The sequence below is a fragment of the Strongylocentrotus purpuratus genome, unplaced genomic scaffold (assembly GCF_000002235.5).
Source record: "Strongylocentrotus purpuratus isolate Spur 01 unplaced genomic scaffold, Spur_5.0 spur5_scaffold_5, whole genome shotgun sequence".
In the NCBI taxonomy this organism is placed as follows: Eukaryota; Metazoa; Echinodermata; class Echinoidea; order Camarodonta; family Strongylocentrotidae; genus Strongylocentrotus; species Strongylocentrotus purpuratus.
The window spans coordinates 877,869-894,230 of NW_022145611.1; the positions used below are offsets into that span (position 1 = coordinate 877,869).

At 37.4% G+C, this 16,362-nt stretch overlaps 1 long non-coding RNA gene across 1 annotated transcript; it reads left to right on the forward strand.

The window, feature by feature from the left end:
- Nucleotides 1-10,549: 10,549 nt before the first annotated feature.
- Nucleotides 10,550-12,674, forward strand: LOC115929785. Its single transcript, XR_004066728.1, has 2 exons — nucleotides 10,550-11,071; nucleotides 11,130-12,674. It is a non-coding gene; the product is annotated as an uncharacterized LOC115929785 (long non-coding RNA).
- Nucleotides 12,675-16,362: the final 3,688 nt, after the last annotated feature.

Genomic DNA, 16,362 nt, shown 5'->3' on the forward strand with positions numbered 1-16,362 from the left:
AATGCAGCCAGTATATTCAATGTACCGGTAACTGATTGCATACTCTAACTAAGATAAAGACTTTAGCAAGCATGAACATTTTAAAAATCTTTTAGTTTTAGTATCACTATTTTTTTGTTTCTGGGGGATGCCTTGATCATGCTGTCTATGCTATGTCATGACAGTGATACATAAATATTTTTTATCGCAGAGGTTTGGAAAATCAAATACACATGTAGTAACAACTACCAATATTTGACAATGTGCCTGTAGGCAAAATCATGTTTTAAGCTATGGTCATAACCCCCAAAAGATGAAGCTCTATCTGATCTTGACCCAGCCCCCGCAAACTACGACCAATTCCTCCGGACTGTACAGTAGATATCCAGGAAGCACATTCCATGTGGATGTAGGGAATATCAGCTGAAAGTGCCTTGATGTACAAGGAGCACAAAAAACTCTACGAGGAAGACCCCTTTTCAGAGGAAAACCATCGCTCGGTCGCCACTGAAGTTTTAGCGCTGAGTTAATATTTGGTGGCGCTTGCTCACTTTTCACTCGCTGCCCAAAATACGCTCGGTGCCCAGGCGCTCACCGCCCAGGCACAACCTAATCTGCAGAGCAGTCACCGCCCAATCGCCGCTGGGAGATCAGTCGGTCGGCAGACTTTGACCTAGCGGCTTTGATTTTTTACCTAAATCGCTCGACGGCGAACGTTCGATTAGGTCGGTCCTGTGACGCCGCCCGTAGAAGCACACCAATTTCGCCCAGTTTTGACAAAAAATCGACAGGTGACCGACGGGAAATCGACAGCGCACCGCCAAGGCATCGCTGGTGCTCTCCCCGACTTCTTAAAAAATCCCTGGGCGATGCCTAAATTCCATGGGCGATCGAGGAGGCTAAAAATCGGTTGGTTGTGACCATAGCATTAGTGAGATTTAAATTCTAATGGACCGTTTCTTTCCTTGCCATTGCATTTGGTTCAATGGGATGTAAGAAAAACAGGATTTCTGAAAAGAAAATTGTATATCCAATTATTGTTTGATTGTATTTAATCACGAGAATGTATTCCCTTTATTTGAGAGTTCAACAGTGCCGAGTATTACTCATATTTTCTTTTCAACATTATGAGGAACAAAATGAGAGAAAATGGAAGAATTTTTTTTCACCGCCGGGTTGAACAACTAGAAATCTTGAACATTGTTCAAGAAAATTTGACATGACATATTTGCTTTTTAACCCGGAAACAACGCTCCTAGCTTTGATTCATAAAGGAAGGGGAATGGTCTTGAGATACTATCCAGGAGCAAGGTAATGAGGAGAGAATAGGAAGTGATAGAATGGAGAGAGAGATGGCTAGAGAAAAGGAGACAGAGAGAGAGAGACGGATAGAGAGAAGGAGACACACAGATAGAGAGGGGGAGTGAGAGAAGGAGACAAAGAGAGAGAGAGAGAGGGGGGGGAGTGAGAGAAGAGAGAGAGAGGGGGGGAGAGAGAAGAGAGACAGAGGGACAGAGTAAAAAAAAAGAGAAAAAGAGGAGGAGGTAGGGAGTGAGAGAGAAAGAGAGAGAGAAAGCAGAAGAGACGAGATAAGAGATGAAGGGATGAAGTGAGAGGAGATGGGAATGGGTTTAGGTATTTTTTTCTACTTTTGGTCAGGTCATGGCATGAACTTGATGTATCAATCTGATAAAAACAGGAAGATTGATTTAGTTTTTAAAGAGCAATCCAACCCTTGTGTAAAAGCAGAAGAATAAGAGAAACAGAATGGACAAAGTTTTAAGTAAATCGAAGCAATAATTTGAAAGATATGAATATTTTATATACCGGTATGAGATAATTATGGTATGAAAATCTCAAATTTGCAGTTTGGTCAGTGAATTGTTTATATTATTGTGAGTAATTCTCCTGTTTATTGTGAATATAGTTGTGTATAATTCTCCTGTTTGTTGTCTACAAAAATATAATAATTTCTGTTTTTCTCATGAGTGCATTCTCCCTTGGGGCACTATTCAAAATATATTATAGATAGCATATTATTATAGGTTCTCTAAACATTTTTTAACATTGAAACTTTAGTCATTTTGTGTGTTGGAACGAATGGAAAAGTTGTTTGCCACTACATCACAGAAACATTACAGATTCAGCCAATATGATTATAACTTTCAAAAATTCTCTAAAAAGACTCTTAAATGTTTGAAATTTAGACAATACGATCATACCAATTCGGCTCCACTTTCAAAAAAATATGGTGACCTTTAATTAATTAATTAGTTAATAATAACAAAACACGGGCCGGCTGGTTGTGCGGATATAACCAACACAAAAAAGCCAACAAAAAGCAAACTTCGGCATTGGCTGGAATAAAACGTATAAGGTGCTATCTCGTTTTTTTCAATGGCTGATTCAAATTATTGAATATATGTGGGGCACCCCAAATATTAGAAATCGTTATATTTATGGATATTTCAGCCGTCTCTGTACCGATTTTGATCAAACAAAGATGATTTTGTCATTTAAATTGTATGTTCTTTCAAATTTGACACTCAGTTTTCATTATCTCACAAAAAAAAAATATTTGTGTAGCGCCCTATGCAACAAAACTCAACTATCTCTTTAAATGTTATAAAAACGAAAAAACATAGTGATGGATACTGGTGAAAGTCAATTTGTACAAGAAATCTATTTCTCTATTTCTCTTTCTAAAAGGCAAATTATTGTGTTTTTTTAAAATTTGTTTCTCTTCCCAGACAATACTTTTTCATTTTACATGTGTGTAAGAAATACAGATGGATGAACAGATAGAGAGAAAGAGTAATTGACTAAAGGATGGGTACAGTTACAGTGTAAAAGTGTTGGGGCACTTTTTTATGACTGTTTTTACTAAAAGGACAGTTTAAGATCCAAAGTCTTCTCCACATTGTATTGATGATGTTAAGAGGGAGGGGGTGTCAAACCCACGCAGTGGCTCACAAATCAAGCAACTTGTGGAAATCCCATGTTGCATCAGCACAAGTGCCCAATAAACACCGTTAACCACTATGAGGATATTGACTTTGATGATTGCTGGTGGGCGAAGGAAATCATTAGGATCAGTAGATTACGATCCCTTTTTCCTACTCTTGAAATTGTTGTGACTTTTCTTCGTTACTTTCTACACTCCTGGCAGGAATATCAACACATCGCATGTACCCTGAGATGTTGGCATGGCCTTGAGGAGCACTTTTAGAGCTCATTGACACTGGAAGAGACTTATACAAAATTCACTGAAAGAAGCATTGTATACATAATATTTATATTACGCATCGTTTGGAGAAAAAAAATGGATTTTAAATAACAGTTGATGCTAGTCATAATCGGCACTCGCTTTCAATAAGCTCATTTTGTTAGTGTGAATGGGGTATCTTTCTTATACTAGATTTAGTAGCCTTGTGACTCTGACTATGCTTTGACCATGTAAAGGTCAATGCACCATGTGATTAACAGCCTCTGCTTGTGTAATAGATCAATGTTTTACAATCTCAAAAGTAGAGGTGATCTAGTAAATACATCATCAGATTATATATCAAAAGGTTAGAGGAGAAAGTACCAGCGAGGCATTTATGTCCTTTGGCAAGACATGAGTGTACATTTACTTCTCTCCACCCAGATAAGGTATCCTGTAGGAAGCAATTGAATGGTTTCTGTGCTTTAGGACAGTTTGAGTAAATCCGGTTTATACATGGTAGGCACCTTGAGCCTCCTCTGGGATGGATATGTTTTATTGTAGCTTTTATTTGTATTCTTATTAACAATATTAATCAGTAATCTATAACCAGGGGTGCTTGATATCAATGTAGTTTTCAGGGTTTTATTGCCATGTCAAACATTTATGTTTAGCCTCATCATGCTCGTGAGAATTAAATGAACAATGCATTATACAAAAATCTAGAATTGAACAGCTTTAACAAAAGTTTTTGAATATACCACACATTCTCACTGACTGGTTTTCAATAGAATTTTAAAAACAAAATGGTTGCATGTGCTCCGAGACATGGAGAATGTCAATTCTTAGTCAGGTTTATAAAGCTGTCTAGATATGGTTCGGGAAGGAAATATAAAATGGTCAATTTCACATGACTAGCCCCTGATGATGTGTATCTTGAACCATGATTAGGAAGGATGATGTCAATCTCTATGCACCTGCAAACATTATCCTCTTCATCTTCAAGCTTTAGAGCATATCTTTCTTCCTTTCTTTCCTTCCTTCCATTCCTTGCCAAACAAAAATCTAGATTTGATGATGATCTCTTCTCATGAAGTATTTTCACATTAATTCTTGAAGGCAACATTTAAAATGACATTTATTTATTTATTTATTTATTTATTTATTGGGGTATAAAAAAACATTGTACATGGCAGCCTAGCGGCTGAATTGAGTACAGTTTACATATGAAATAACACAAGGATACTGCACAAAATACAATAGTATTAAAAAGTCATGAAAAATAGTACATTTTTAACAAACGGTAGGTACACCTTAGATCAAAGAATATTGATGGTGGGATAACGAAAGTGGGTAATGGATGTGAAAAAATAAAGGTTTTATGATATGACTTAAGCAAATTCATAGGAAGAATATATTGTTTCATAAATGATGATTAGTGCTAAAAGAAATAGTCTGTTTTGCATGCTTCAAAGTAGGCCTATTGTCATTGTCATATGGGTGCAAGGTACATGTATGATGGAGGACAAAAGGGACATATATTTCATTTAAGTTCAGGGATGCCAACCGTGACAGTTTTGCCGTATTTGTTCCGTTGTTTTTTTTTGCTCTTGTTACGGCGTTACGGTAAACAACCAAAAGGTTACGGGAAACGATAAATAGTATAGTATTAATGACTGCTTCGAGAGAAATAGTTGTTTTTATACGCTCAAGGGAAGGTTAGAATTGTGCTATTGCCCCGAGGCGTGCCGAGGGCAATAGCACAATTGTAACCTTCCCGAGAGCGTATAAAAACAATTATATACCTCACTTAAGTAATCCAGCCATCTGATTGGTCGAAATTGCATTCATAAACTTCAACTGTTCCTGTAAAATTCCCGGTAACCATGCATAAAACATTTAATATTTTTAATAACCATGGTTATTAAAAAAATAGGTCAGCCTCCATGGTTACCCCATAGGTTTACATGTTAAAAAATGGTTTGAGCGATCGAGGATACCGTATGTGTGCGATCGGCTTGGTCGGTAATTTCAATACAATTGAATCTCGATCGATCTTACCGACAATTTTATCTTGCATTGTTGACATGAAGACGAAAATAAACTTCCAAAAACAAAAAAAACAACATCTGCCGATAGATCTTGATCTAAGTTCGTGCCAATATGCATTGCAAAAGTAAAAGAAGGGTGCTTTTGCGAAGCATTCATCACGCCGAAGCCGGTTTCAATCTATTTTAATGTATATATTGTACAAAACTGCCAAGCATGTGAACAGCGCGCGATGGCCGAGTGGTGTAAGGCGTTGGTGTATGATTCATCACTCATTGTATGCAAGAGTTCGACTCTCACCTTCGACAAAAAAAATAAGTATTTTTTATTTTTTATTTTTTAGTCTATTTTTTTCGGCATATAAAAGTATTAATGACTGCTTTAATATTCGAGAAATAGTTGTTTTTATACGCTCTCGGGAAGGTTACAATTGGGCTATTCCCCTCGGCACGCCTCGGGTAATAGCACAATTCTAACCTTCCCTTGAGCGTATAAAAACAACTATTTCTCTCAAAGCAGTCATCAATACTATACTATTTCTCGAATATTAAAGCAGTCATTAATACTTTTATATGCCGAAAACAAAAGAGGCAACTTATGACACCACCTTGGCCTTTCTCTAGTTTATCTGCACAGTTGTTTTTTAAGAGTGTATCTTTGAGAGTAGACTAGATCTAGATTCTAGTCTAAGCAAGATATTTTTACAATTTTGGGGGTGGACCGGCCCTGTGGGGAATAGAGAGAAGAACCTGCGCTTTCATATGACACCTCACTTATTGAGTATCACCTTCAGGATCACAACAGATAAAGGTTTGAATCTCGAATTGAAAAAAAAAACTTGACTTTTTTTGCATGGTCGCGCAATGCACGTAGACTGCATAGAGACTGCATTGCGTGTAATCTCTATGGGAAGAATATAGCACACAACATCGGATGCGCGATCAGACACCCTGACAACTAGATCTATTTTTCGTCTACGTCTATGCTGGTACTCCATTTTCAGCAACTAAACTAACATGTTTATGGATAATTTCACGTACCCTTTTTGTTGTTCTTGCTGTCAGCAAGTCTTGCATTTGATAAGTTGAAATCTTGGGACAGTTTCTTTAGCCATTTTTGACTTGTTTGGAATTGTCGTCTTGTATGCAAATACCGACCAATTCTTCGCACACGTACGGTATCCTCAATCGCTCAAACCGTTTTTTAACATGTAAACCTATGGGGTAACCATGGAGACTGAACTATTTTCCCGGTAACCATGGTTACTGGGATTTTAGAACTGTTTTAACCATGGTTACTGGGAATTTTACAGAAATAGTTAAAGTTTATGAATGCCATTTCGACCAATCAGATGGCTGGATTTCTTAAGTGAGGTATATAATACATTATAGCATTAGTTGATCCATGATTATAGTGTATGCCGCCTGTCTACACATAGCCCTAATAAACGGCACTGCAAATTTCATTGTCAACCTTTCCCTCCTCTCCTCCAGTGTGGGAAGGTCAAGAACATTGAGGGCATCATCGTAACTCGTTTTTTTCTGGCCAAGCATGAGGCGACACCCTCGTTTGTGAATTCTCTATCAGTTTCTTGTCTACCCGAGTCAAGCCTGGATGCCAAACAGGTGCGCAGTATTCAACTTTCGGGTGCACGTACAAACAACATACAGCTTTCAAATCCTCAATAGTTAGCCGAAAACCTTTCAAGATACGCATCATGTGTAGCCTTATGCTTGCCACCTTGACCATTTTTTTGACATGAAATGACAATTTTAAGTCCTCCTGTAAAAACACACCCAAAAGCTTAACTAGTTGTTTAGTTAGCAACACCTTTGATTTTGACATTTGATGTGCAAATTAGAGAGAGAGAGAGAGAGAGAGAGATGGGTGTGGGTGTGATGAGGGAAAGTTTGGGAAAAGAAAGGTCAAATTGTCCCTTTCTCCCTTGATATCCCTCAAATGCCCTTTAGATGCAGGTGAATTTTCCTGTTGTCAATTTTAGATCATTACCTTGTTCCAAGAATCTGACAAATTAAGGAGAACCTCCTTCACAATCTTCTAATTACTCGGTCATCATATATGTCAATCATATCCCTGCACACGGCTCTCTTGGGACTACTAAGTTTGATCTTTGATTAATATAGTTTGACTTTGAGAACATTTTGACAAGTTTGTGTGGGTTCTTTTGCATAAGTCTTAGAGTGCGTTTAAGCTCAATTTTGAAGGCAGAATGAGCGATATGAAACGCTCATCGTAAACGCTCATCGTAATCGCAGTTCCACGGTGTACTGTTTATGCTCACTTCTCTGGCTCCTCCAGGCAATTCTTGCTGGGTGGCCCTAATTGGTCTTGCAGCTGGATTCGCAAACCTGCACTGTGCATGCTACGTAGACCCACTAGAGATCAGTGCGTTGACCCCATTTAAACGCGTTTACAAATTGTAAACGCACGTTTTTGTGAGTTTACGATCAGCGATCGTGATCGCCGTTTTTTGGTGATTCTACATAAGTGAGAAAGGACGCAACCGTGTTTTAAACTATACGCGTGACAGATGCCTGATTCTGGCCAGAAAAAGTCTGGCATAAACACGCCCTATATCTTTGTAAGTCTAAATTTGTAAGTGATTACAGGATGTCCGCCTTTTCATTGGCATTTTGTAGGGAAGATTTTTAGGATCTGCAAGTTCATATTGGTTTTAGTTTATTCATGATGAACTTAGGTTCCTTTCTAATTGTATTCAAGAAAGTTTATAAAATTAAGAGTTAAAACATAACACAGACTTTCAGGCAGAACAACTCACTTAAAAATGATTTTGAACAAACTCTGTTGGAAGAAGACTAATCTGCATGCACAAACCCACATCAGGTGTTGTGTGTAACAGTGTCTGCGCTGTGAGACCATGTTAAGAAGACTAATCTGCATGCACAAACCCACATCAGGTGTTGTGTGTAACAGTGTCTGCGCTGTGAGACCATGTTAAGAAGACTAATCTGCATGCACAAACCCACATCAGGTGTTGTGTGTAACAGTGTCTGCGCTGTGAGACCATGTTAAGAAGACTAATCTGCATGCACAAACCCACATCAGGTGTTGTGTGTAACAGTGTCTGCGCTGTGAGACCATGTTAAGAAGACTAATCTGCATGCACAAACCCACATCAGGTGTTGTGTGTAACAGTGTCTGCGCTGTGAGACCATGTTAAGAAGACTAATCTGCATGCACAAACCCACATCAGGTGTTGTGTGTAACAGTGTCTGCGCTGTGAGACCATGTTAAGAAGACTAATCTGCATGCACAAACCCACATCAGGTGTTGTGTAACAGTGTCTGCGCTGTGAGACCATGTTAAGAAGACTAATCTGCATGCACAAACCCACATCAGGTGTTGTGTGTAACAGTGTCTGCGCTGTGAGACCATGTTGAGGGCATAGACTCTGTACTAAAGCTGCTCTTTTTGACACAGCCAGAGACTCTCAGAGCTAGGCTTTGCTCAAGGATTTTGGAATTGGGGTATAGTTTCAAATTAGAGTGTGTGCCTGCAGACTAGTAGGAGACTGTCCAGTTTTACCTTTAATTAACCGCATAGAGTGGGATGTAAAAGCCTTTATAAGCCAGTCTATGTTTGACTTTAGAAGGGGTGTGACTCATTTGGCCAAGAAACTGAGCTATACTCGCCCCTTCTCCATCTCTTACTTTCCTCCTGGGGTAGATAGCCTTGTACCCTAGATTAAATGACCCACTCTCTTCCAAGAATAATAATACCTGTGTTGATAGAAAGTGTTGACAACTTACAATCCTCAAGAGATGCAACTCAAAACACAGTTTTGCTTCTTGACTCAAGATCTTGATTTGTTCTTCTCCATTTTCATGTAAAAAGGGTGATTCCTCATCAGGCTGTGTTGTTCCACTGGCCAGTTCACATTATATTTACAGGTATAGACCAGTTCTGGTCATGCGATTGCATTGTGAAAGTAATGTTGTGGAATCGATCAGAAAAGATTGATCATCAAGCATACAGTGTGAGTAAAAAAAAAGTTAACACCTAGAAAATTGCTAATTATTTTATAAATCATCTATCAACAGTACTTTATTATACATCCTATGAAAGAGTGTTTTATCCCGAATCATTTAGTATCCTTTTTGTGTGAAATGTGTTCACGCTTGGATGAACAGGAGGCATTGTTTGCAAGAGTGCAAAAATCGACTTGAGCCAAAGTTGCTTACGTGATGTTTGAATAAAACAATACGGATTTGGGTATTAATTCGGTCATTGCAGATCAAAATAACATCCCTAACAAAATTAATCATGCCACACATATCAAATATAGATTATCAAATATCAACGAACATTTTTGTGCTTGACTTTGCTACTGCAAAAAGCATGTGCAATACATTTCATTTGATACACTCAATTCATTCTCTCACTTTAATCCCTACATATCACATACTGTAGGCATCACTTTGGCGCAAGTCGATTTTTGCACTCTCGCAAACAATGCCTCCTGTTCATCCACGCATGAAAACATACCACAGAAAATGATACCAAATGATTTGGGATAAAACGCTCTTTCATAGGATGTATAATAATTTACTGCTCGTAGATGATTTTTGTAATGATTAGCAATTTTCTTGACTCACACGGTATAAGTATTAAGAAATAACGAATGATAAAGGTGGTGGTTATTTTACCTGACTGCTTTAAATGCTTGTACGTAAGCAACCAGACGGCCGACGGCTTTAGGTCCTCTCCGAGGGACCTGGTAATAAGGATTAATGCCTTACCAAAGGGCACTAGCGCATCGACTTGGTTTCGAACCCGGGTCACCGGATTACGGGACCACTGCTCTACCGACTGAGCTATCGTGCCTCCTAGTGTATTGGTGTGTACTGCAAGGTTCTGGAATCATCAAAATGATAAGAATTTGGCCCAGTCTTGATAAAGTTACAAACACTGTACACAAAAAGATGTATATGGGACTACACAATCCGGTCCGGATAGATATAATAATTTACCAAATATATCAATTAGTAGGCGGTTTCCCGGCAAAATTTGTGTCATCGCGTATTAGTCAAAACATATTCTTTCACATGATTGGTAATAATAAGAGCTTCCATTTCATTTTTTTGAGAGGGGGGCGTTTCCAAAACTAGTCTTTACCTTTAAAGTACCACACGAAGAATCATAAGTATTTTGAATCGATGCAAAACTCATATCATTGCGAAGGGGAAGCCTTGCCGATTAAATACAACAACTCTTTTCTTCAAAATATGTTTGGGGCCCGCAGTAATCAACTCTCAAAAATGTTAGTTTTGAGATCCAGATTGTCTGCCTTCAGCGGTCCTTTGTAGAGCGTCAATATTTGTGATGTCACATACGGGACACGGCTGGCTAGCTATGGACTGCTACACAGCACTAAGCTGTTTGTCCAGTGTGTGACGTCACTATTCAGAGCTCGCTACGCTTGTGTGTTTGGCTTACATTCAGGGGCGTTTGGGGGTCTAAGAAGGGTCTTGAAAAATTGCATTTTACGCCTTTCCATATCTATATGATTTCTCAGCAAATTATTCGTGTTTTTCAAGAGAAAATCTTTCCATCCATATGTAATTTGTTATAATTATGAGTTTAACAGTCTTGTCTCAGGTAATCACGGAATAGCCCCCCCCCCCAAAAAAAAAAAAAAAATAAATAAATAAATAAAATAAATAAATAAATAAATAAATTTAAAAAAAAAAAAATAAATATGGGAAAGAGTACCTATGGCTTGTTTTGTTTTCATGTTAGCCATGTTGTTGTCATCATCTTCTGGAAAAGTTTGATAGAATCTAGACCTATGTACAGGTCTCAGACTGGTATGAGTGGTACATCTCAAATGTCCATACTCATAAAGTATGTACAGGTCTCAGACTGGTATGAGTGGTACATCTCAAATGTCCATACTCTGAAAGTATGTACAAGTCTCAGACTGGTATGAGTGTTACATCTCAAATGTCCATACTCTGAAAGTATGTACAGGTCTCAGACTGGTATGAGTGGTACATCTCAAATGTCCATACTCTGAAAGTATGTACAAGTCTCAGACTGGTATGAGTGGTACATCTCAAATGTCCATACTCTGAAAGTATGTAGAGGTCTCAGACTGGTATGAGTGGTACATCTCAAATGTCCATACTCTGAAAGTATGTACAGGTCTCAGACTGGTATGAGTGGTACATCTCAAATGTCCATACTCTGAAAGTATGTACAGGTCTCAGACTGGTATGAGTGGTACATCTCAAATGTCCATACTCTGAAAGTATGTACAGGTCTCAGACTGGTATGAGTGGTACATCTCAAATGTCCATACTCTGAAAGTATGTACAGGTCTCAGACTGGAATGAGTGGTACATCTCAAATGTCCATACTCTGAAAGTATGTACAGGTCTCAGACTGGTATGAGTGGTACATCTCAAATGTCCATACTCTGAAAGTATGTACAGGTCTCAGACTGGTATGAGTGGTACATCTCAAATGTCCATACTCTGAAAGTATGTACAGGTCTCAGACTGGTATGAGTGGTACATCTCAAATGTCCATACTCTGAAAGTATGTACAGGTCTCAGACTGGAATGAGTGGTACATCTCAAATGTCCATACTCTGAAAGTATGTACAGGTCTCAGACTGGTATGAGTGGTACATCTCAAATGTCCATACTCTGAAAGTATGTACAGGTCTCAGACTGGTATGAGTGGTACATCCCAAATGTCCATACTCTGAAAGTAAGTACAAGTCTCAGACTGGTATGAGTGGTACATCTCAAATGTACATACTCTGAAAGTATGTACAGGTCTCAGACTGGTATGAGTGGTACATCTCAAATGTCCATACTCTGAAAGTATGTACAGGTCTCAGACTGGTATGAGTGGTACATCTCAAATGTCCATACTCTGAAAGTATGTAGAGGTCTCAGACTGGTATGAGTGGTACATCTCAAATGTCCATACTGTAGAGTGTAATTGAAACAAACTTTCCTTTTTTTTATAGAGCAAGAAGGGTGTACTGTATACCTTATAATATGTTTGTTAATGTAAATCAAATTGAGTGGGGTAGATGGTCTTCTGGCTCTTAGCACACATTTTTTCTGAAATGCATCAATCTTCAAAATATTAATCTCAAAATAATTTGCCATTGGTTTTGCAAACTGTGGTAAATCGTGGTCTGCAAAACCAGTGACAAAGTTTGGGGCATTTGTTGCATAGCCAGTGGGGCTTCTGGTGTCCCTCAGGCACCCCTCCCCCTTCTCACTAAAAAGAATGAAAAAACACAAACACAAATAGAATATGATTCTTTAATTATTAGTAACACTTGATAAGCTCTGTCAAAATGCACAATTTTAATACGTCTAAATGCAATTTTTCACTCCCTCGCAAAATACACGTTGTAAGTGTGAAAAAATGATGATCCGTGCCCCCCCCCACTGAAAACGTCCTGACTACGCCACAGCACATTGCAGCTTACCATGAAGAGTAGTGTGAATAATAAAATAATAATAATAGTGTAAACTTATAGAGCGCACACACCGTCCAGGGACGCTCATGGCGCTAGCTCAGCAACAGTTCTCTTTGATACAAGTAAAGTAAATAATTTTGCAATAATAATATGGCAGTCAAAGAACACAAATGGTTTTTCAAAATGATTTTGTTAAAGGTAACACAAAGTTTTGGTATGGGGTCATGAATTTGTTTCAAATGAAAATGTTGGAAGCATATGCGATCCTACCATATTCAGTGATCGTTGTCGCGGTTGAAATCGAGTCTAAAGTTATGAAATTGTAAATAATAAACTGTTTATGTTGTATAGCTCCCTCTCAAGGTCAAGATATTAATTACGCTATAAAACAATTGTTCTTGACTAAAATCGACCGATTAACTATTTCCGTTTGGGAATTATGTATCACAACTACATATTCTGACATTTTCATGGTCGCAGCTACGATTGTACGACCCTAGGCACTATTTTAAATCTATCAAAATTTACCAGGAGCACCGGTAAATTTTTATGTTAATTTTTTCTCGAAAGCAGAAATGTTTTAGGGGCCAAATTTTCTAGTGCTTATAATACATCCACAGAGGCATTCAAATTTATCAAAATTGTAAAGAATCACTATCCACCCAATTTCAGAATTTCCCAAAACTTTGTATTATCTTTAATGAGCCCAGACTTGTAGTGAATTTCTCTGGTTTCTGTTTTCTAAATCCACCAGGTATTCATTATACTCTGATGCCAGTCTTTAGAGCTTAAAAGCTCTGCCCTCTTGGGGTCAAGGTTGTACAGTGTTATGATAGAATGCTAACTGTGTTAGGTATATGCTTTAAAGGGATGAGAAAGTTAAATGCCCATCAGATGCATGAAAGTCTGACCACTCAGTCTTTGTGAAACTTAAGCGTTATCTAGAACTAGCTGCTTTAGAGCTATGCACCTCAATCCGTGGTATTGTCATAAAATTTCAAACTTGTACAGAAGTGAAAATAAAGCTTCTGATGATTTACTTCACCTCCATCTCCTTTCACATACATGACATATTCATAATTCCTGCAAAGTTCTACATAATTTGAAGTTGGCTGCAAAAGGGACATAGTATCTTTGAAGTAAGGTTTTTTAATACTCTGAAGTGAAATGATCCCACTTGAGTGCATGTAGAGAATATATACCCCTTTCCTACACCTCTGAAGTGCTCATAATAGGAGCATAACACAAGTTTATTATCAACAATATCAAATCTGGGAGGCTATTATTGAATAACATGAAAGTAGTTCTGATTTTTGTCAAAGTTTTCTCCTGCTAATTTGTTATAAATTTAGGGTTGGGGTGGGAAGTTTATTTAATTACCTGGTATAAAGACCTAGATGATATTAACATGACCTGAAATTCCTGAATGTGTATTTATTCATGGAAGAATCAAATTGTGCAACAATAACATCAGTAACAATAGAATATATTATGACTTGCCTCTATAATGCCTTTATTTAATCTGTCAACTCTAAATCTATTGAACTCCTTATACTGGAGACTATTCTTGTTGCTGCTTCTACAAAGGATTGCTGTCGACATACCATGATTAGGTCATGGTTTAAGATCACTCAATGATCGTATCAGCTCACTCACTAGTGGCACTACCCCCAAAAAAATGGCAACTCACCATTTCAGTCTTGACTCTCTTTTCATTGCCTGGTCGACCCCTATTCACATTCCCTTTCAAAACGTAGTATGGAACATCAAAAGGGTTTGTTTGATGGCACAAAAAGTGATGCGAGAAAAAGTCTTGCAGGCATTTAACAGCACAAAGAATTGTGTATCCCTATTTTAGTACAGGGTATTTATGAAATTAATTTTTTTTCTTCTTCTTTTTATCTTTTTCCTTTATTTAGAGTTTGTTTCCCAAAGTCAATATTACTTATATCCATTACATTGTCATTAGAGACATGGGCAGACTTTGGAAGAGATCCCAGTTTCATCATGTATTATTGAGATTGATTTTGACAGGCGTTGGCCATGATTTTGTTTTCTTTTGAAGATAAAAGAGACTAAAAGCAACTTTCAAAATGATATTGCAACATAATTTTGCTTGTTTTATGTCATGTTTTTCTCTCGGTCCTCCATTCTTTCATAAGTTTACCGTAGCTAATAAATGGCTATCATTTGTTTGTCAACACAATTTTGTATATGGGTTTGTGAGGGTCTATCTTGTATTGAGAAAAGGGACCTATAGTGCTTCGATCATGCCAATAGCTACGTTCACACGGTAGTCATAAACTTTATGTTCGTTCACCTTTGAAGTTATAAACAACAATCCACTAACCATGCTGCCGAACAACAGTATTCAAAGTTAACTACAAGGTAGCATAACCTTTTAAGTAAACCGCGTCTTCGCTTAAAATAACGTAAAATGTTAGTAAACATGAGTGTATCTGCACGGAAAATAACTATGAGTTAACTTCAAAGTTTATAACCATGACCTAAACTTTAAGTTAACAGACTGCCATGTGAACCTCACTAGTGCTTGGCTATGATTGTATCAGGCAATCAGTTGATAGGTTGCTTATCTGATTTATTTAACCCTCAGGATATTTGTGATTGAAACCATGTGAATCATAATCATCTTTTATGAAACTGAGAAATCATAGGTATTTAAGTAACTGTTACTACTAAGCATACTAGCACTTATTTAAAAGCAGAAAAATCATGACTTACTTTCTCAGTATTTTATCATTCAAAAAGATGATGAAAGTTATATTATTACGTATGAGAGAAATGAGGAAAACAAAAAAAACTGTTAGCCCCCTTTTTATTTATTTATTTAGATGGTTCATATACAAATGTTGGAAAAGAAGAACTTTGGGTTATAAATATTTAGTTAGATATTTTATCAATCACGAGGCTAGCAGAAGTGCACTCTCAGTTTTGCAAACAGTGGATTTATATGTCAACTTTTAACCTATTATTACAAGTTAAAAAAAAAAAGGATGACATTTTGTCATTGATATTTGCAGATTTCTGTAAAGTTTTCAGTTTTATTTTGTAAATAGCTATTGTTATTCTCCAAGCATTGGTGCAATGGACAGATTATACTAAAATATGACAAACTTTTCAACTTTGTTGTTTTTGTTATTTGGCGGGAATATGTGTTTTTGATTTTGGACTGTTTTGCACTATAAACTTTCCAGCTAATGTTAGTGGTTAACCTTTACCTTTAAAACAAGATTTTTGTAGGATAACTTTGCATGGTTTGAAATATTGCCAGATTCTTGTGCAGGGCAAAACTCTGGGGAAACAGAGAGAACGCAACAGGGACTAGATAAAGGTGATATTACACTAGACCAGCTAAACCACAGAGAAACATGAGTAAACGCAGAGGAATTCACCTGCCTTTACAATATTATCACATTGTTGATACTGTACAGTGCTAGGCAGAAAGATAATCATAAATTATTCCACAAATACTGCTATAAAGAAGAGACTGCATACATGCATATTGCCATAAGTGCTTTTTTCAATAAAAACATTATTAATAGACAACTAGATATGAAGTGTAGTTATTTAATTTCCTATCGGCAAGAGATTTTTTAGCCAAACTCACATTAAATCCATAAAT